The following is a 23995-nucleotide window of genomic DNA, read 5'->3' on the forward strand; positions in this document are numbered from 1 at the left end:
AAATCCTTATTTGCATATTCCTCGCATACAAATACGGAAGCGCCACCTAGCGGCCAGCCTGGAATTGTAGCCTAAAAACCGGACGGTGTAAAACACTTACACCTGGCGGATCTTAGGGATATCTATGCGTAACTGATTCTCTCAATCAGTCGCATAGATACGACCGTCGGAACTCAGAGATACGACGGCGTATCAGGAGATACGCCGTTGTATCTCTTTCTGAATCCGGCCCGTTGTCTCTGCCTGTCACAAGCATATCTCATAGTTGTATGTTAAGACTGGCAATGTCAACAGGCACAAGTAGAGAGGTGTTGCTGGTTACCAGCATTCACAGTATGTTAGCTGTTATGATTACTTTAACACTTTGCAATTTTTTTTTGTAGGACTTGCAGTCAACGGAAAGTACTATAAGCACACATACTTTATCTATTAAACAGGCTCTTTGGTAGTGAAAGTATTATGTTTGGTCCAGCAGATGGTGCACTTTCACTGTTGGAATAAATCTATCAATCTTTAGCTGTCATTGGTCTGGGAAAGTACAAAGCATTTCAGATAAGCTAAGCCAAGCAGGACCATAAGATGCAGTGTGTGACTCACAGGCTGAAGTCATAACACTTGTGGGAAGTGGAAGGCAGTAATGTACATTTTGATCCTATTTCTTTTAACAGAAATCCAATATTAGAAAATTAATTTGGGTCTCAGTGAATGTACAATGTAATGCAAGAAGCACACACATGCACAGCATAATGATTCTGTAGCCATTTCCTATAGCAACCAGAATATTAAATCAAATTTAAATGAGGATTTTCTGATTGAGTTGAGCTTGTATTCAAATTAACATTTTCAGCAGATAACTCTGAACGGCATGGGGGAATGTGTAGGTAGCTCTTTGGTGTAGACAATCACTCAGGAATAACATCGTACTGTAGCTTAACCCCAATTAGTTTTTGTCAAAATTGGTCAAGCCTATTTTTTTACTGTGCAAAACTAGATTTTATATGAATCATTGAAAGTACAATAAAATAGCACAATGTAGTAGTTTTATACCACCAACTCTGGGACTAATGCAGTGTACACACGATTGGAATTTCCAATGAAAAAAGTCAGACGGACTTTTTCCATAGGAAATTCCGACCGCGTGTATGCCCCATCGGAGAAATTCCATCGGAAATTCCGATTAATTCCATTGGAGTTTAAATATAGAACATGTTCTATTTTACTCTGATGGAATTCGTCAAGATTCCGATGAGCTTTTGGTCGGGCAAAAGCCAGATCGTGTGTACGCGGCAATAGTTTCCAATGTATGACCCGGTGATAGGGCCATTTTTATTTACAGTAACTATTAAAATGTTTATTCAAAATTAATTTGCATGTTTTTAACAATAAATGGAGATTTATTATTTAACAATTAAGAAAAGTTGCATTTTCGCTTCTCTTCCTCTGATACCCTTACTAATATGCTCTCAACCCTTAGAGGACCATCCCCACCTCAGCCTGGACTCAGAGCTTCTAGAGATGATTTTTCACTTTGGGTCCATTGTTACTTATCCGTCCACATGACTCTCCAGCAGATCCCTCCCTCTTTCTCTTCTTTTTTTTTTCTCCTCTATTCTTACTAATCTTCTACTTTTTCTTTGTTTCCTCCCCCTTTTAATATAATGTTTTGTTTTCCTTTATTTCATTGTTATTTTTGTTTTCCCTATGTAATACGGAACAACTTTTTCCCCTACACTGTTGAATTATTATGACACGTGCCAAAATGCTTCCTGTCTTACTGTTTATTGACTCGAGGTCAGCTATAGGCAATAGCCACTAGGCTGCCTTGCTGTCCCTTTCTTCACTATTTGATGACGTGCTTACGTTATTGGAATGTTGTTCTTCAATAAAAAAAAATTCAACCCTAAACAAAAGTTGCATTCAAATTCATGTACATGTAACTTGGGTGAGTTCTGAAATATTAATACATATACACAGTTATCCTATTATGACTCCAACCTGCCCAACAGCAACACAGACTTTGCAAATAAGACACATTCTTTCTAGAACCTTTTATTATACGCAGGAATGTGTTACTGATAGTCAGCAAAATTATACATTGGTGTTTGTGTGCTGTTTTAGACCATGGCCTATATTAACTAAGCTTAAATCTGCCACTTAAGGACCGCCAGACGCATATATACTGTGACAGGTACGTGATTTTGAGCAGTGGGTCTGGGGCGTGCACACACCCCACTGGTGGCCCACTTTCACTGTGATTAGACACAGCAGGAGCCAATCAGTGGGTCCGGCGGCTGCGATGGCCACCGGTACCCCAAGATCGCTCACAGGAGAGGCAGAATTGCAGTCTGCCTATGTAAACAAGGCAGACCGCTGTTCTTTGAGGGAGGAAGATGGAGATCTTGTGTTTCTGCTAAGCATAAACACAGATCTCTCTTTTCCTCCAGTCACAGCATTCCCCCCACAGTTAGAAAGCACTCCCTAGAAGCACATTTAACCTTTTGATTGCCCCTAAAGTTATCTCCTTCCCTGCCAGTGTCATTAGTACAGTTACAGTGCATATTATTTAGCACTGATCAATGCATTAGTGTCAGTGGTCCCCAAAAAGCATCAAAAGTGTCAGGTGTCCATCGCTATGTCGCAATCCTGCTAAAAATTGCTGATCGCCACCATTACTAGTAAAAAAATAATCAAAAAAATTAAATTTCCATAAAAATATATTCCCTAGTTTGTAGACGCTAACTTTTGCGCAAAACCAATCAATATACGCTTATTGGGATTTGTTTTACCAAAAATATGTAGCAGAATACATATTGGCCTAAACTGATGAAGAAATTAGATTTTTTTTATTGTTTTATAGCAGAAAGAATGTTTTTTTTGTTTATAGCGCAAAAAATAAAAATCGCAGATATGATCAAATACCACCTAAAGAAAGCTCTATTTGTGGGGAAAAAAGGAGATCGATTTTATTTCTATACAGCGTCACACAACCGTGCAGTTGTCAGTTAAAATACTGCAGTGTTGGGGTTAGTGTTAGGGTTTTCCCTTGAAGAATAAGGCTAGGACTCATCAATTGGAACAGGGACCTCCCCCAGAGGTCAAAGGTCAGAAGACGGGGTTCCCAGAGGTCAAAGGTCACGAGGCGTGGCTGACCCACTGCCACCAATGTGTACCGCCTACCCCACTTCTGGGGCTGAAGTGGCTAGTTGAGGCTGGAAGTTAGATTAATCACTACATACTATAAGTATCAAATTGCAGACAAAATTGATTTTATTTATCGACATAGGAAATAGGATAGGGACTAGGGAAATAGGATTAATAATGACCAGCCAGTAGGGGATAACATTTTAAAAATATGTTTTTAAAGGAAACTACAGGGACTTGGTCACATGCTCCCACATAAGCCATAAGCACACTAGCATCCTCAACAGATGGTCCACAAAACTTTTTTAAATGGATCTGAATGCATCTTATGGTCTTCTGTGTACATTTCTGCTCTCAAAGTTCAGAAGAAATTACAAGCTCAAACTTTTGATGCGCTTTCCTAATTATGAAACATTTTCATTCAACAGTCAAGTGTTGATTTTGTGGAGTTGAGCGTCTGAGTTCATGGGCATAGTTAGAGGAGATAAAGTGAAAAAATGTATGCGCTACTGTGAGTAAACAGTGTTAGAATAATAAAGGTGTATGGAATATCGTTCAAGGCAGCTATATCTAGAAGTGTTCACAATACACAAAAAAATTAAAATAAAGAATGTAATAAGCGCTTCAAACAGTAGTGTGGCCTACTACAATGCGTGTCCACAACAAACTCTCAAAACATATCAAGTCAAAAGCATAGCCATCAGTGCATCTGATGTGTAATAAAACTATACAGTGATGTGTCAAAATAAACCTATATGGTGTCTAAACACAAATGTCCTAAAGCTGAGGTATGATGGCCTCAATAAGATGGTAAGGTAGTCTTCTCAAAAAAGGCTGGTGGTAGAACAATATAAACAGGCATCCATAATCAGTCTCCCAGAACTCTCACCTTGTATTTACTATATAAAGGCATATAGCGCGGGTGTATGCGTATCCGGGATATAGATTTCGCTCCTTCCCAAAGATATCCTCTATGGCTGCTTCCTACACCTGCTACTGGTACCAGTCAGCATGAATAATGGATCTGTGAGGGTGCTCAATGCTCCATATGAGCCAGGGGAAGAGAGAGAAAGAAACGGATGCCTCCAATGGTGAAGTACAGTAAAAAAGGGGGGTGCTTTATTTAAAAGTAAAGTGGACTCTTACATCAATGGATATAAGGGAATGCAAAAAATAGGCAGGACGCGGCATACACAGCGCCATCTTACGTCTCCTCTGCTGGCCTCCGGCTTACGCAGGTGTCACGTGGTCTCGAATCCCTACGCCGTTACGTCATGTGCCTCGTGACTTCATCAGGGGAACCTGATTGGTTATCGAGCCACTGTTTAAATACGGTGATAGCCGGAAGTAAACAATCCGCCATTTTGTTGAAGCCCGTGATAAGGACACAGAACAACAACATTAAAGGGTTGAATTACTATAGACTGGTCAGCCTATACTGAAGAATTGGGACGTAAATAATAAATGAATACTTCTTGCAAACATAATCTCCGCTAATGGTAATAAAAAATAAATGAAATAAATCCTACCTGCCGCTGAAGTGCAAATAATAATAAAAACTAGGCAATGACTTCATAATTTTGAACCATGCACTATTTGTATAAGTGCATGATAGGAAAACAATATAATATAAAAATGATATATCATATACAAATGTATATATATATATATATATATATATATATCTCCATCACAATGACTGGTGACCCAGACAGATGTTATTAATGACCAGTTCCTATGCCTGTCACAATATACTGTATAAAGCGGTCTCGATGGTGTGGACAAAGGACCAGGAATAAAAAATATAAAAATGAGGCTAGAAAATCTGTGTTACACAGTGTTGCACAGTGGGGAATACAGTGCAGTTGTAAATATATACCACCTATAGGTGGAACAAAAAACACTATATAGTGGGGAAGGAAACATAGTAAAGTGGCTAAAGCGGTTAATGGTATTAAATAGAGAAACTAATATATAATGTACCAAACCCTGGGATACTGATTGTAATGCACCATCGTAAGCCTGAGGCCATCAGATATACACGTGCCAATATAAATATGGATACAATGTAAAAAATAAATGATAAAACTCTACCATATTATATATAGATACACAGTGTAAACTTAACCACTTCCAGACCTTAGGTGTTTTTCAGATTTGGTGTTTGCAAGACTAAAACAGTTTTTCTGCTAGAAAATTACTTAAAACCCCCAAACATTATATATATTTTTTTTCTAACACCCTAGAGAATAAAATAGTGGTCATTCCAATACTTTTTGTCACACCGTATTTGCGCAGCGGTCTTACAAGCGCACTTTTTTTGGAAAAAATTCACTTTTTTGAATTAAAAAATAAGACAACAATAAATTTGGCCCAATTTTTTTATATATTGTGAAAGATAATGTTACGCCGAGTAAAATGATACCCAACATGTCACGCTTAAAAATTGCGCCCGCTCGTGGCATGGCGTCAAACTTTTACCCTTAAAAATCTCGATAGGCGATGTTTAAAAAATTCTAGAGATTGCATTTTTTGAGCTACAGAGTAGGCCTAGGGCTAGAATTATTGCTCTCGCTCTAACGATCGCGGCAATACCTCACTTGTGTGATTTGAACACCGTTTTCATATGCGGGCGCTACTCGCGTATGCGTTCGCTTCTGCGCGCGAGCTCGTCGGGACGGGGCGCTTTAAAACATTTTTTTGGGGGTTTTCTTATTTCTTTTTATTTATTTTATTACTTTTTACACTGAAAAAAAAAATTATCACTTTTATTCCTATTATAAGGAATGTAAACATCCCTTGTAATAGAATAAAGCATGACAGGTCCTCTTAAATATGAGATCTGGGGTCAAAAAGACCTCAGATCTCATAATTAGACTAAAATGCAAAAAAAAAAAAAAAAAAATTTTGAAACTGTCATTTTTTCAAATGACAAAAAAAAAATCGTCTCTTTAACCACTTAAGCCCCGGACCAATATGCAGCCTAAAGACCCAAGGGGTTTTTACAGTTCGGGACTGCGTCGCTTTAACAGACAATTGCGCGGTCGTGCGACGTGGCTCCCAAACAAAATTGGCGTCCTTTTTTCCCCACAAATAGAGCTTTCTTTTGGTGGTATTTGATCACATCTGCGGTTTTTAGTTTTTGCGCTATAAACAAAAATAGAGCAACAATTTTGAAAAAAAAGCAATATTTTTTACTTTTTGCTGTAATAAATATCCCCCAAAAACATATATAAAAACATTTTTTTTCCTCAGTTTAGGCCGATACGTATTCTTCTACCTATTTTTAGTAAAAAAAATCGCAATAAGCGTTTATCGATTGGTTTGCGCAAAATTTATAGTGTTTACAAAATAGGGGATAGTTTTATTGCATTTTTATTTTTTTTTATTTTTTTACTACTAATGGCGGCGATCAGCAATTTTTTTCGTGACTGCGACATTATGGCGGACACTTCGGACAATTTTGACACATTTTTGGGACCATTGTCATTTTCACAGCAAAAAATGCATTTAAATTGCATTCTTTATTGTGAAAATGACAGTTGCAGTTTGGGAGTTAACCACAGGCGGCGCTGTAGGAGTTAGGGATCACTGTGTATGTGTTTACAACTGTTTGGGGGTGTGGCTGTAGGAATGACGTCATCGATCGTGTCTTCCCTATAAAGGGAATGACGCGATCGATGCGCCGCCATAGTGAAGGACGGGGAAGCCGTGTTTACACACGGCTCTCCTCGTTCTTCAGCTCCGGGGAGCGATCGCGACGGAGCGGCTATAAACAAATAGCCGCGCCGTGGTCCCGGATCGCTCCCCGAGCGGACCCGACCTCCGCATGTAGCGGGGGGGGTCCCGATCGGACCCCCCACCCGCTAATAGGGGAGGACGTACCCATACGCCCATGTGCCTGTACGTGCCATATTGTGGACGTATATGTACATGGGCTGGTCCTTAAGTGGTTAAGAGGCTGGGCGGGACTGACGTTTTGACGTCACTTCCGCCCAGCAGAGCTATGGGGAGCTACGGGCGAAGGAGATTTTTCCTTCAGTCTCGTCCCCGCTCAGCTGCCGAACGGTCCCGATCTCCTCCGCCGCTACCGACGGCTCCGGTAAGCGTCGGAGGGCGCGGGAGAGCGGCTGGATGGGGGGGCCCTCTCCCGCCACCGATAACGGCGATCTCGTGGCGATTATCGTGTACCGGACCGCACACACTAAATATCGATACCTCGGTTGTGGCAGCAGCTGCTGCCGTTACCGAGATATCAATCTTTAAAAATAGGACGTACATCGTCGTGCGCAGGTCTGGAAGTGGTTAAATGGAAAAAATAGGAATAGAATAAAATAGATAAAATACAATAAAAATGATCCCATAACATAAGTATATCTTAAAAGTTACTTAAAAAACAATTTAGATCGAAATAAACATTCATTCCCCCTGGGGTTAATGTTTTGAGGGTGTGTATCCAGCGTGATTCTTTCTGACTAATTACCCGGATTTTATGGCTCCCTCTTCAAGATTCTAAAAGATGAATAGAAAGTCCATAAAATCGCAGTACACCTCCAGTGAGTGCCAATGTAGACAGACAGATGACTGTGTAGGTAACTGACACACATCCAACACCACATGAAATGGCCTCTCACCTCACCACCTGGACCCTTTGAATATGGAGGGTCAAAATGCGCTTTATGTGTAAAAATCAGCAAATCCAGCAGTAGAGACGTCACAGAGAAACCGATAGGTCATCCCAGGTCATGTAATAAACAAATGCCAAAACATAGTGCTCTCCGTTTGGATAAACGATTTAATCGTAATAAAAGATAAAAAAACACTCACAATGAAGGCACCACGATCGGTGCCGATGTATACAGCATGTATATTGAGCAAAGTGTTAGCCGCGGGTGACGTCACGATGCTCCTTCCGTACGTGTTACGTCCTCTATGGGCGTTACGTCGTCTAGAGGACGTAACGCGCATGGAAGGAGCCTTTCCGGTCAAATGCTCGGCCCATAGGCTATAAAAAAATTCTAATGTTGGTTGACTAGTAATAATTATTACTAGTCCTACAACATTAGAATTCTACTATAGCTAGCTTGTAGGCGGAACATTCGACCGGAAATGTACGATGTACAGTCTCGCTGCTCCGTCGAATCTTCTTTGAACATTCGACAGACACCATAAGCCTTCAATGACAGATTCGACCTTAATTCATTCAGATTTTCCTACGAATGCAATTTCTAACGAAAAACGAAATAAATGAAAACGAATTTCGGGAGTAACTAAATACATTTATTTTTCATACGAAAACGAAATTATTTCAGTGTGCACATGTCTACTACAAATAGCCTACTATTAAAGCATAGTGTTGGGCGGATGGTTAGGCCTGAGCATGAGTTCAGGCCGAACATTGGATGTTCGCCTGCATATCGAACATTTGCATTTTCGGGGCGTTTGACCTTTTGTTCAACCCGCCGAACAACCACTATGCTGCCGCACAGTGCATTGGAAGCCCTAATTGGCTGAAGCAATTACGGTAAAGCTTTGCCAGATCAGGGCACATAGCACTGTCAGAGCTATGATTGGACACTGTCATGATGACTCTATCCAATCATGGCTCATTGCTCTTAGCAGCTATTTGCAGTTTAGTATGGATGTGGAGAGAGATAGAACAGGGCTCTGTACAGTGCTACTAGCAAGTTAGTGTGCTAGAGTCTGCCATTGTGATTCTATTGTGAGTGTTTAGTGTGAATCTAGTGACAGTGCAGCATGAGTGTAGTGCAAACATTCATTTTTACTTTTAGTGTCAGTTTCATGTGAATCTAGTGATAGTGCAGTGTAAGGCCTTGTACACACGGTCGGACCAAACCGATGAGAATGGTCCGACGGACCGTTTTCATCGGTTCACCGCTGAAGTGGCCTGATGGTCTGATGTGTGTACACACCATCGTTCCAAAAACCGATCGGGTCAGAACGCGGTGACATCAAACACACGACGTGCTGAATAAAACGAAGTTCAATGCTTCCAAGCATGCGTCGACTTGATTCTGAGCATGCGCGGGTTTTGAACTGATGCTTTTCTGTACTAACCATCGGTTTGGACCGATCGGGCAGCGGTCCATCGGTTCGGTTTTGAAGCATGTTTTAAAATTTTGGACCGAAGGAAAACAGACCGATGGGCTATACACACAGTCGGTTTGGACGGATGAAACTGAACCTCGGTCCATTCTCATCGGTTTTGTCTGACCGTGTGTACGGGGCCTGAGTGTAGTGCGACTGTTCATTTTTACTTTAGCATATTTTTATTTTGTCAGGGTAGGTTTCCTGCAGTATATTTCAGTGTGTTACTGCACGTTTAACACAATATTTTGCAGTACGTTATTGCAGTTTAACGCAGTATATTTCAGCGTGTTGGTGCACATTTAACGCAGTATATTTCAGTGCATTGGTGCACATTTACAGTAGTATATTGCAGTGCGTTAGTGCACTTTTAATGCAATACTTTTTAGTGCACATTTAACACAGTATATTTAAGTGCGTTAGTGCACGTTTAACACAGTAGATTTCAGTGCACTGGATTTCCGTGCGTTAGTGCATGTTTACTGCAGTATATTGCAGTGTGTCAGTGGAGGATGTCTGGGTAGTGAGTACTCAAGTTAAAGTGCACCAAACACCACTTTCCATTGATTAAAGTGCATCCACGTACACATTTCTCGATCTTTTTTTACATTTTGTTAATAAGCCCCCCCATCATGTCTGGGAGGCCAACAAGGAGAGGCAAAGGTTCCCATGGCATTGTGAGGGGGCCAGCAGTGTCTGTGTCCAAAGGCAAATGAGGAAATGCAGGGCATAATTTCCTCTGGTGATGTTGCGCATGCTATCCAGCCACAGCATGCAGAGAAGGTGGTGAACTGGCTTACTAAACCATCCTCATCCTCCATCAACCAAGCAGAGACTAGTGCACAGTCCACCACAGTTGCCAGAGTGGCTTATTCTGCCTCCTTGTCCACAGCTACTCCTGCCATGGCCTCAGCATCAGGCATGGAGGAGTCAGCAGAGTTATTTGAACACAGTGTCAGTCACTTGCTCCATGCACAGCCATTATCTTGGTTCCGAGGTTAAGGAAGGTAGGAACATAAGACAGAGAGCAGAAAAACACTGGTAAACAACAAATTGGCAGTCATGTTCCCCCAGCCACAGTGTATTGCCAAGTTGGCTCCAGTGATGAGGATGGAGGGGATCACTTGGGTGCTGGATAGAGCAGAGGTGAGGGCGAAGCACAACCCCAATGAGGCAGCCATCATGGAAGAGTAAAGAGCAGACACCCCATTCCACCGGATTGTGAAGCTGTTGGATCTCTTGGCCCACTTCCCACAGCTCAGCTGTCTGGGCTTTTTTTTTTAGCACATGTGCATCTCACTGTTGCAATTTGCAAACTTTTCCTTTAGCAGATCAATTGTGGCAAAAACACCAGCCATTTGGGTACCACATGCTTCACAAGGCATTTAACTTCCCACCACTCAGCCTGTTGGCAAGAGCACCTGAAAGCTACACAAAAGGGATGCAATTCTGCTCCCCGGAACACGATTTTGGCAATGCTGCACATGCAGCAGAGGGCCTCCAATGAGTACCTGTTTGAGTATGGCACAATGAAAAACTCAGGTCGGCTTGGCTTTTTTCCCCACGTCAAAGGCTGCTGATAAAGGATGCATGCACAGTACTGTCTCCATTTGAGGCGGCGGTCACAAGGATGGTGAGCTGTGACAATGCATGCATCAGTGACCCAATCTCCATTGAGTTACTGCTGGAGCAGACTCTGTTTTCTATTATGGATAGGGAACTTGAGGCAGAGCAGCGGGAGGAAGAGGAGGACTTCCTTTTCTCTCAAGGCTTGCTTTGTGCAGACACCATTCGTGCGATGCCACACAACACACAAGAAGAGGATTCTGTCAGTTTTGGAGGCATTGAATCAGCGGAAGACATACGTCAACCCTTAACAGATAGTTTTCCATTCCCTGAAATCCTTGGGAGTAGTACGTGGCTGAGAGGAAGCAATTCCAAATCCTGTAATCCTCAGTGACACGGAGGAGTCTGCTTCTCGTGCCTCCACAAACTTGCAGTGCATGGGCTCCCTTATTGTTCAAAGCCTGCGAAAGGACCCGAGAATACCTGGCATCAAGAAGGATCACTATTGGTTGGCAACCCTTCTTGACCACCGTTACAAGGGGAAAATCTCGGAACTCATCCCATCCCCACAGAGGTAGCAGAAGATGAAATCGCTTAAAGAGGAGTTTGCCTAACGCCTTCCCAGTCTCTGGTAGGTTACAGTCTTGTGCAAAACATCGTTTTGGGGCTTCTGTTGGTCAAGAGAGGAGTGGTGGAGAAGGGGGCTGCCTCAGTAATGCATTTCAAAAATATTTTAGTCCTTGGTGCCTAGGGCTGTCAACTTCCACATACCATCAGCAACATCTGCATCATATGGTGGGAGATTATCTAGGGGCGAAAACAGACTTGGAGAGCTTTTCAGTTGATGATTTACTGGATCAGAACTAGCCCATTATTCAATTGGGCTGCCCTGCATCCAGCATGCTTTCCAAAAGGGAATTCAGTGCTGCCAGAGGTTTTGTGACAGATAAGAGAGAGTGTCTGTCCATAAACTCAGTGGAGCGGCTGACATTTATCAAAATGAATCAGTCCTGAATTTGCAGCAGCAAAGATGCTGATGTCGCTGATTAAGTGCTTTCTGGATCTGGAATCCCTGAAAGACTGTCTAGGCTGCCTAGCTTTGTGGGTGTTGATTTCATCTGGAAGAAATTTTTTGGTTTAGGTTTTATGGGCACAGTTAACACCCAAGGACCAATTGTCTGCATTTTTTTGACAGGTGCATATCATTACATTTTTGACAGCAAGGTCAATTCTTGCTTTCATCAAGAGTACCTCTTTAGGGTTATGGTGGGAAGACACCACCCAACACCCAAAGCCCAATTTTTCCACACCTGTTACTTCTTTTCTGCGCAAGAGACACCAGAATTTATCAAAAAAATCTGTAATATTGTTCAGAGTGCACTAAATTGTGGTCTCATCATAGGTCGGCTCCCCTGCGCGAGAGCACATAATATAACATTGGCTCTCGCGCAGTAAACACACAGCTCCCGGTCCTGTCAGGGAGAGAAATGCCTGATCATCTGTTTATACAATGTATGAACAGCGATCAGTCATTTCCCCCCCTACAGTTAGAACACACCCAGGGAACATACTTAACCCCTTCCCCGTCCCCTAGTGTTAACCCCTTCACTGCCAGTGGCATTTTTATAGTAATCCAATGCATTTTTATAGCACTGATCGCTATAAAAATGCCAATGGTCCCAAAAATGTGTCAAAAGTGTCCAAAGTGTCCGCCATAATGTCGCAGTACCGAAAAAAAATATTAATAAAAATGCCATAAAAATACCCCTTATTTTGTAAACGCTATAACTTTTGCGCAAACCAATCAATAAACGCTTATTGCGATTTTTTTTAAGAAAAATATGTAGAAGAATACGTATCGGCATAAACTGAGGAAAATTATTATTTTTAATATATTTTTGGGGGATATTTATTACAGCAAGAAGTAAAAAATATTCATCAAATACCACCAAAAAAAAGCTCTATTTGTGGGAAAAAAGGACGCCAATTTTGTTTGGGAGCCACATCGCACGACCGCGCAATTGTCAGTTAAAGCAACGCAGTCCCGAATCGCAAAAAGTGCTCTGGTCTTTGACCATCAATATGGTCCGGGGGTTAAGTGGTTAAGCAGTGTCACTTAATGATGTTCTGATGGGAAAGCCACTTAGATTATTATGCAGTATGGCTTCCTGGAATATTTCTGAGATCACACCTGTGTATTGCTAAAATCCTGCTAGGAACAGAGGAAAATTATGAACATTTTTATGGCAAGTCTTCCTTAAGGATAGATCAAGGATATATTATTTGCTGAAACTTGTACAGTATATGGTATTGGTTCATATATGGACAGAGGCCCTGGGTGTGTGAAGGTTTTGAACAAGTAATGAGTGTCTGTGTGGAAAGTCCCTCCCTCTACCCCTTCACCCCACGCTTTAATTACTTTTTCACATAGGGCCAGGCAGGTTTGGACAGCTTTTTTTCTCTTATAAATGAAATCATCAATTAAAAATACAATTTTGTATTTACTCGGGTTATCTTTGTGTAATATTAAAATTTGTTTGATGATCTGAATCATTTAAGTGTGAAAAATATGCAAAAAATTAAAACAAAAATCAGGAAGGAGGCAAATACTTTTTGTGTATAGTATGGCCCGGATTCACATACATCGGCGCATATTTATGCCGCCGTAGCGTATCTTTTTTACGCTACGCCGATGCAGCACAGAGAGGCAAGCACTGGATTCACAAAGCCAGTGCTGCCAAATCTGCGCTGGGTTTCTTAGGTGTAAGTCGTCGTAAGTGGAAGTGGGCGTGAGCCATGCCAATGAGGCGTGACCCCATGTAAATGATGGGCCGAACGCCAGATAGATACGAATAACGAACGGCGCATTCGCCGTCCCGTGGATGCATTCCAGTGCGCATGCTCAGAATCACGTCGGAACGAATGCCTAAGATACGACGGATCACTGCCTACGGCGTGAACGTAACCTACGCCCAGCCATATTCACGTACAACATAAACAACGTAAAATACGACGGCTTGTGTTCCCTGGTCCATACCTTTGCATGGGTTGCGCCTCATATATGGGGAATAACTTTACGCTGGACGTACGACTTACGCAAACCGCGTATATTATGCGCCGGGCGCACGTACGTTCGTGAATCGACGTATCTCCCTCATTAATATTTTTGAATAGGAAATATGCGCTCACGATTCGCCGGCGTAGGCAAGTTACGTTGGTCGGATGAAGCCTATTTTTAGGCGTATCTCAGTTTGTGGGCACGGCGCATAGATACGACAGCGCATATTTACACTTACGCGGCGTATCTCGAGATACGTCGGCGTAAGTACTTTGTGAATCCGGGCCTATGTCTCTTGAGAAAGAAAGAGCCTTCCTGCTGGCATTTTTATTTATTTTTTTAAAGTTAAACAGTTAACTGATAGTTACGTTTTTAAAAGCTGTTGAAGTCTCATTGACATACTGCTAGAACTAACCAAAAAAAATTAGATTTAATGTGAAATACAAAAAACAATATATGTATTTTTTTTTTTTTTTTGTACAGCATGGTAAGCAATTTATGCTAAATATCATGCTTACAACACATCCATTATGCCAATAGTTGCCAAAAAAAGAGTATATGGAAATTATTTCTTCTGTGTACCTGGTTAAAAAACCTTGAATAAAGACAGTCCTAGCAGGAGGGTACAAATTAAAAAAAAATGCTCTTGGTGTTATCATTGGAACATATTTTTACCAGTGGCCTTTATTTAAAGTGGAACTTTGCTTTTCATCTTTGTTTTTAATAAAAGAACCACAGAGAAAGTCTGGGCTCCTGTTGACCCATGGATTCATTATTTCAGTATGTAAGGTTCTTGCTGTTAGGTAATTTGTGTTTTGCAATGACTCTTTCAGTATTGTCTGTTTATGTACTGCAATTATTACCAAAGGCCTTTTGCACTCTGCACTTTGTTCTTATTGCCATCCTACACAATTATTAAACATACATCTTTGAATTATTTTGTTCTGCAAAATCATGCTGGTTTAACATTTTTATATTATTGTGTCCACTTTTATCAGGTTATAGCCAATCTTCACAGAATATGTAGCAATTTAAGTGTATGTTCATCTTACCTACAGTATAACATTAAAAATGTTCGGTGTATGAATACAACACTTATTGCTGAAAGCATAACTATACTCCCCCCTAACTCCAGTAAAGTGACAGCTGAAAGTTCCCTTGCCAGCACTTATCTGCTCCAAGATTATTGGCCATCTTTATTGGCCAGAAAAGTGCAACTCCTGTCCATGCACATGAGATAGGTTGGTCATAGACGGTTTCAACAGGAACCCGGACGAGTTTAAAACCATATATGGGCAGGCTGACTGTATCAAAGTTGATCGACTGATCAATCAACTTGGGTACAACCAGCCTGTCAGATTTTTACATCTGATTTTTGCTAGAGGCTGTTATAGCCGTTAGCAATAGGGATGAGCCGAACACCCCTCTGTTCGGTTCGCACCAGAACTTGCGAACACACCAAATGTTTGTGTGAACTTTAGAACCCTATTAAAGTCTATGGGACTCGAACATTTGAAATCTAAAGTGCCAATTTTTTAAGACTAATTTGCAAGTTATTGTCCTAAAAAGTGTTTGGGGACCTGGGTCCTGTCCCAGGGGACATGTATCAATGCAAAAAAGGTTTAAAAACAGACGTTTTTTCGGGGGCAGTGAATTTAATAATGCTAAAAGTGAAACAATATAAGTGAAATATTACTTTAAATTTCGTACCTAGGGGGGGGGGTGTAAAGTTAGCATGTGAAATATTGCATGTTTCCTGTACATAGAACTGTCCCTGCACAAAGTGTCATTTCTGAAAGGAAAAAAAGGCATTCAAAACCGGACTTGCGGCTATAATGAATTGTCGGCTCCTGCAATTCAGAGAGAAATCATTCATTAAAAAAAAGCGTAGGGGTCCCCCCAAATTCAATTACCAGGCCCTTCAGGTCTGGTATGGATATTAAGGGGAACCCCGCCGTCAATTACAAAAAAAATGACGTGGGACTCCCCCAAATATCCATTCCAGACACTTCAGGTCTGGTGTGGATTTTAAGGGGAACTCCAGCCCAAATTTTAAAAAAAATGGAAATCCACACCAGACCCCTTATCGGAGCACATTAACCTGGTCGGCCGCAGAAAAGAGGGGGGGACAGTGCGGCCCCCCCCCTCCTGAACCGTACCAGGCCACATGCCCTCAACATGGGGAGGATGTCCCCATGTTGATGGGGGCAAGAGCCTCATGCTCACAACCCTTGCCCGGTGGTTGTGGGGGTCTGCGGGCGGGGGGCTTATCAGAATCTGGAAGACCCCTTTAACAAAGGGGACCCCCAGATCCTGCCCCCCCCCCCTATGTGAATTGGTAATGGGGTACATTGTACCTTTACCATTTCACGAAGGAAGTGTAAATAATTGTAAAAAACACACACACACCGCAGAAAAAAGTCCTTTATTAACAAAAAAAAGAGAAAAAATCCAGCGATGGTAATCCACTCGGTCCCTGCTCCCTGCTCCAACGTTGTCTGTATCCAACAACGGGTGATCTCCTCTCCGGTCCAGCGATGAGAAGATCGTCCGGGATCCAGAGTGCAGCATCGCCTGCCTCCTCTCTCCGCCGGACACAGCCCAGCGAATGACGCGCCTGGAGCTTTGACATTTCTTATATGTGTGAGGTGGGGCCATCGTCACGTGACCCTGCCCCCTCTGACGCAAGGGGGAAGCCTGGACTTCCCCAGTGACATAGCAGAGGGTGCAGAGGGGGACGGGGTTACATGACGGTGGCCCCGCCTCACAAATATAAGAAATGTCAAAGCTCCAGCTGCTCATTCGCCGGGCGGTGTCAGGCGAAGAGAGAAGTTCGGCGATGGTGCTCTGGATCCCGGACGATCTTCTCATCGCTGGGCCAGAGAGGAGATCACCTGCACCCGTCGCTGGATACAGACAACGTTGGAGCAGGGAGCCAGGACCGAGTAGATTACCACCGCTGGATTTTTTTTTTTTTAATAAAGGACTTTTTTCTACAGTGTGTGTGTGTGTGTGTTTTTTTTACAACTATTTACACTTCCTTCGTGAAATGGTAGGTGTACAATATACCCCATTACCAATTGACATAGGGGGGCAAGGATCTGGGGGTCCCCTTTGTTAAAGGAGTCTTCCAGATTCTGATAAGCCCCTCGCCCGCATACCCCCACAACCACCGGGCAAGGGTTTTGGGGATGGGGCCCTTGTCCCCATCAACATGGGGACATCCTCCCCATGTTGAGGGCATGTGGCCTGGTACGGTTATTTTCTGCGGCTGGCCAGGTTAACATGCTCGGATAAGGGGTCTGGTGTGGATTTTTGGGGGAACTCCACGCCATTTTTTAAAATAATGTGGGGTGGAGTTCCCCTTAAAATCCACACCAGACCTGAAGTGTCTGGAATGGATATTTGGGGAGAACCCCACATTTTTTTTTAATTGACGGCTGGGTTCCCCTTAATATCCATACAAGACCTGAAGGGCCTGGTAATTGAATTTAGGGGGGACCCCATGCTTTTTTTTTTTTATGAATTAATTCTCTCTGAATTGCCGGAGCCGACAATTCATTATAGCCGCAAGTCCGTTTTTTTTTTCATTTCAGAAATGACACTTTGTGCAGGGACAGTTCTATGTACGGGAAACATGCAATATTTCACATGCTAACTTTACACCCCCCCAGGTACGAAATTTAAAGTAATATTTTACTTTTATTGTTTCACTTTTAGCATTATTAAATTCACTGCTCCCGAAAAAACAGACATTTTTAAAACTTTTTTTTGCATTGATACATGTCCCCTGGGACAGGACCCAGGTCCCCAAACACTTTTTAGGACAATAACTTGCATATTAGCCTTTTAAAATTAGCACTTTAGATTTCTCCCATAGACTTTAACAGGGTGTTCCGCGGCTTTTCGAATTTGCTGCGAACTCCCCCAAATTGTTCGTTGTTCGCCGAACAGGTAATGTTCGAGTCGAACATGAGTTTGACTCGAACTCGAAGCTCATCCCTAGTTAGCAATAACCACTGTGTTCTCGTAGCTGGAACAGCTTCCTCTATCTGGGATCACAATGACTCCACAGCAGGGATTCCCCTATCAACACAGTCAGTGGTTGGAAGAAAGAAAAACGCCCCGTCTATAGCCAGCTTTAATCTAGTTACCTGGCAGATGCCAGGACTGGACCCTGTGGTGCATGTGCAGCTCAGTGTACAAAAGGGTAAGAATTCTTTATTGCAAAACAGAGTATGTCTCTTCTGTAATAAAAAAAAACTTGCTTAGAAATGTTATATTTTTAACTAAAGCTCTACTTAAAAAAAAATAAAAAAGAGAAAAAAAAAGGAACATTTTTAGCCTAGTAACAAATTCTAATTAACAGTTCAATAATTACTATTCCATGTGAGGGAACAGTTGAAACAAAGTTGGTTATCTACCTCTCTTTTTTCCACCCTAATGCATTGCCATATTCCTATGGGCCTGGTTTCTATAGAAACAGACACTCTTGGCCATTTCCCTTGAGCTCCACAGTGCCAATCACATCATTTATCCAGCTGTGCTTTTTATATATATAAAAATAAATAATAAAAAAAGGGTTCAAAGTATTTGAATTTAAACTTTCCAGAAAAAAAGAAACATTAAGAAATATTCATGAAGCTTTATGTAGGAAACATACTTTTTAATCTATTTTTTCATAGCATATTTTTTACAATAAAGTAGTGGAATGAGCGAGATTAGCTGGAGGCTAGGAGAATTGCTATACAGAGCTGGCAACATACAGATATAAACTGTGTACTGTGCATGAATGTGCCTGTATCCACAGCTACCTGGCAGCAGGGCATTTTAAACAATTGTCAGGTGCCCATCACCTGCTGAGAAGTAAGTATCATTATATGTCACAACCATTTTACACCTAGCAAGAATGAAATTAACTGACATGTAGGATATCAAAATATTGGCAGCTTGACAAGGATTTGGATTTTATAATTGTTTTTGTTCTGATATCTGATATCCACTGCCCCCCCCCCCCCTCTTAATGCCATAGTACTGTCCTTCAACACTTTCTTAGGATCAGGAAAATCAGTTGTTGGTTGATTTTGTTCCTCTCCTAATTACAAAGGATTTATTCTATATGCTCACCCGTGTTGAAGATCATATTAGAGACCCAGCGTGTCTCAATTTGGTGGCTGTGGTTTATATCTAATGCCTTTTTTCACATTTATCGTCTTCTTTTCTAAGCATTTGACAGAGGTGTGGACCAGGGCGTTGCATATGGTCTGTGGTTTTTGAGTATGATTTGCAACTCAAAGTCTGTAGTTTGTCTGTAGTCTGTAGTTTGTGCAAATGAAAGAGTTGATTGGGTTGATTTAATAAAGGCAAATACATGATTTACCTTGCAAGGAAGCTCTTTATGCAGCTATTTGGATTGGCATATCCTCAAAAATTTAGTTTTAAAGGCGCCATTCAAGCCCTGAAAAACTGAAGATTGTGGGGCAGTGGGCCGTGGCCTGGCCAGGCCTTTAAGAATTCTTTGTTAACTGCAGAACGCTTTCCAGGTCCAGAGCCATGGCACAACCTCTAGTGTGATGAAGGCTCTAAAGTCTAATTTATGAGTCTATCCCAGTACACACAGGCCAAATGTTGGGTGACATTCGGCCCTGTGTACTAATAAATGAGACTTCAGAGGCTCCATCACAATAAAGCAGGAGTCTCAAAACTTTCTAAACTAAGGGCCAGTTTACTGTCCTTCAAACTTTAGGGGGGAGGAACGCACGGTGGCCAGTGAGAGTAGAAAATGTCCAGGCCTCAGAGGGAGAAAACAATGCCACATGATTAGTTTTGAGGGGAGTAATAATGTCCCATCGTTGATATCAATGGGAGGACTGGTTATCCATCATTGGTGTCAATAGGAGAAATAGTGCCCCACGATTGTGTCAGTGGGAGGAATAGTGCCCCATCACTGGTGTCGTTGGGAGGAATAGTGCCCCAAATGTTGGTGTCAGACACTATGCCCCACTGTTGCTGACAGTGGAGAGAATAATGCCCCAAGGGCTGAATAAAAGCAAGCAAGGGGCCACAGTTTGGAGACCACTGCATTAGAGGTTGTGGCATGATCATTCGGCCGACTATTGTCAATGGGACATGACTGAAAAAAGGTCTGCCAATAGCAGCACTGTCAGCCAATGGTTGGGAGCGCTGACCGGAGTGTTCTGGTGGGGGGCAGTCCCTGTTAGAACACAATAGCACAGCAGGGGAGATTACTCTACTAACATTGCATGGTTAGTACAGTGGCTCCTCCAGAGTGGTCAGTTTTTTTTTTGTTTAGCCCTGCTAGGTTGAACAAAAAAAATTAAGTGTGTACTAGGCTTATGCCACGTGGGCTAAGCATTGGCCGTTACTATATTTTGAGTGCCATTATTTTCTGCTTTCCAAGGAATTGAGAGGCGTGTCACATGATCACTCTTTGCTCTATTTGTGTCTTTCAGCACCATCGATCCTTGGTTTCACTTAGTCCTTACTGCCAATTACAGTGACCTGGTCACCATTGGCTATTTAAACCTCTCCTGCTTTTAACAGCTGTGAGTAATCAAAGTTTTTACCCATTTAATAAAAATCACAATAAGCGTATATTGATTGGTTTGCTCAAAAGTTATAGCGTCCACAAAATAGGGAATAGATTTATGGCATTTTTTTTTTATTAGTAATGGCGGTGATCTGCGATTTTTATCGTGATTGCGACATAATGGCGGACACATCAGACACTTGATTCTATTTTGGGACCATTGTCATTCATACAGTGATCAGTGCTATAAAAATGCACCGATTACTGTGTAAATTACAATGGCAGGGAAGGGGTTAAACACTAGGGGGCGATGAAGGGGTTAAGTGTGTCCTAGGGAGTGATTTTAACTGTGGGAGGGTGGGCTACAAGTGACATGACAGAGATCACTGCTCCCGATGACAGGGAGAACTTGGCTTGTTTACATAGGCATCTCCCCGTTCTGCCTCTCCGTGACATGATTGCGGGCCACCGGCGAACATCGAGTTTGCGGGATCTGCGTGCATGGTCACGGAGAGTGTGACCGGCGCACACGCCCGCCGCATGGCTTCTTAAAGGGGACGTACATGTACGTCCATTTGCCCACTTGCAGTGGTTGGCAATTCGTTAATGGAGATTTCACATACACTCATAAGGCAACAGATGCCCCCTTGCGGTGAGTTGAGAATATGAGACTTGGCCACACTTAAAATAATGGTTTATGTGTAATCTCCTTTAATATTTGGAACTTTTGGCGTTGCCTTCCGAAATAAAATAAAAACTCTTTGGAAAAAAAAAAAAAAACTTTTAAACTTTCTATCTCTACAGTCCACATTTCTGGATCCCAGTATTGGTAGTCATTACTTGTTCTGGATGTAATAAGTCCATAATAAAAATAATAAGAGACAAAACAACAAAAAAAAAAAAAAACAGGTACAAAAGGAATCAGTAACGGCCTTTGGACCAGCTTTCGTGGCTTTCTCAGATTATACTTTATTAATGTGGACAAAGGTTGAGAAAGAAAAACACAAGGACTTTTAACACATATGCATTCAAATGAATGCTCATCTTGTTAATCTGAGTATTAAGGACCTTTGATTAGAATTTCTATTACATAATAACGAGACCCTTTCCCAGTGACACGTGTAACAATTTAAACGGTTACTCCATTCAGCCAGGATGTCCGATTTTCATCACCCATTTTTCTTCCTCCATTGTCATATGCCTGCAAGTAACTCTGCCCCGCCTTCTGTGTGTGTGTGTGTGTGTGTGTGTGTGTATATGACCCTTCAAGTGTCCAGGAGGATCTTGTTGCCATCACAACTCACCACTTACTTCTTTTACTGAAACTCTGTTAAGTTATACCCACCCTGATGGTCTAAAACCTTGGCTGGCGCCAAACATTTGTGAAAATAGCTCTGTCCTTGGCTACAGTGTGTAGCTACTGTACGAGTCCTGCCTTTAACAGGCTATGGAAGAGGTCATAACTTTGAGATTTCAGTGCAGATTAGGCAGTGTCAACTACGCAGAGAAAAATAACTTGATTTCAGAATACGAATAAGTGTGATATCACCTTTTACTTGTGGCTTTAGGAACAATCAAACTAAATTACTCATAAGTACAATTGTACTATACTCCCTGCTATTTGCCAATCACGATGAGTCTCACAAGTCCCAGTATATCTATATGATATTCAAGCAATGCTCTTTGAACTTAGTTATGGCACAAAATATTTTTTACCAAAAAAAAGACCAATGACCACATATGATGACTGCCACAGTCAATGAAAATAACTATTGGAACTTGGCCCAACCCCAAAACACTATAGGGAAACTTTAATATTCTCTATCAACATGTTTAACGGTTTTAAGTGTTCTCCATATAATGTTCCCCATACTCCCCTCTTTTTAATTTTTTTTATTTCACCATAGCAAAACCAAACTCCAAAATCAACAAAAACAAAGGTGACATAGGAAAGAAAGAAAAATAGTTAACATTAAAAGGAATAAAAAAAAAGGATACAGATTTAATGCTGCCTCAATGTGAGATTTGTGATACCCCTGACTCTAAATTGTTAAAGAGAATTGAATCTGTATTTATTTAAACAAAAAAAAAAAACACAATTGAAATTGCTTTCAAACATTGCACCTTTCTCGGTGGTGATTAACATATTAATTGATCTTCATTGAAGACCAATTTGCAAGTCAAGCAGGCAACAAAAAGTTATATTAGAAAGGACAGAAACTTTGTTTAATGAAACAGACACACACACACACACACACATATATATATATATATTAGAATTTAGTTAGGCCTAACTGCAATTAATTCCATTCAAGGCTTTGCCTTAAAACAAACATAAAAACGATGCTTCAGCCCGGGTTTACACCTATGCAAATTGGTTGCGGCTTAAACCGCATCCAATTTGCATAACATTATAAAATACATTGATTTCAATGAGGTTGGTTCACATATCTGCGATGCATTCGCACTGCGCATTGCCGAAAAAACGTGTGCGTTTTCTAGGCATTGCGTTGCGGCTCAGGTGCAAATTCAGGCCCATTATCTTTTATGGGTCACGCATCTGATTCGCAGATGTGTTAATTTCTCTTCAGGATTTCTCTCATTCAGCTCAATACACTTCCCCTCTCCCAGGTCTACAAATTTGCAGCTAAAACCGAGCTGATCTGCTGAACAGCTCTCCTATCTCTCTGCAGAGATAAGAGAACTAAAATTTGCACCGCACAAGTGTGAATCCAGCCTTAAGGTCCTCTGTGTGTCACCCATTGTCTGACTTCTAGTATTTGTTGAGCTTTCTGAGGTCAATTACTAGCCTCCTGTCCCCAGTTTTCTTCTGCACTAGGAAGACTGGGGAATACACCATTTTGAATCTTTGAGACACATGCCAAATGGCCTCACTTATGAGAAGGTATTGGATGTAGTATAACTGGATCCTCTCTGGATTATCCGGAAACGTTTGTGTATTTACCCTAAGATACAAAACTCAAAAAACATTAATAACACTTCACTCTACCTCTCCGAGAGGTTTCCAATGACTACACTAGTTGTGGATGCTTGGAACCACCTTCCAGCAGAGGTAATGAGTCCATCAACAGTAAGTACAGTCAAAAAAATGTACAGACACACCCAAACATATCTATACTTCGACAAAAAGTTTTGGGAAAACTTGGTGGGTTTCTAAGCTCTTAAAGTCTAAGAAGACAACACGTAGACATAAAATCTTCACACATATTAAAAGGACATGAGTCGATTTGAAAGGAAAAACAAAACACAACACATACTGAATCCATAAGATGCCATAAGTTGAAAAATAATGTATTATCATTTACCAGTTTCAGAGTGAATGAAACTTCACTCTATTCCCCCAAAAAGGAAAAAGAAACAAAAAACAAAATCTCTACAGTTTCTCAGGGTTGTAGGTACCAGTACTGAGCTCATTACAAATGGAAACAAAAATACAAAGCATGTGCGTTAATATGATCACATTTTTTATTGATAGCCATCCAACATTGGTGTGAATACACCCCTGAGAAAATAAATACATCTTTGTTTACATATAGACAGTTCATACACAT

Source organism: Rana temporaria, chromosome 2 (genome assembly GCF_905171775.1).
Source record: "Rana temporaria chromosome 2, aRanTem1.1, whole genome shotgun sequence".
NCBI lineage: Eukaryota > Metazoa > Chordata > Amphibia > Anura > Ranidae > Rana > Rana temporaria.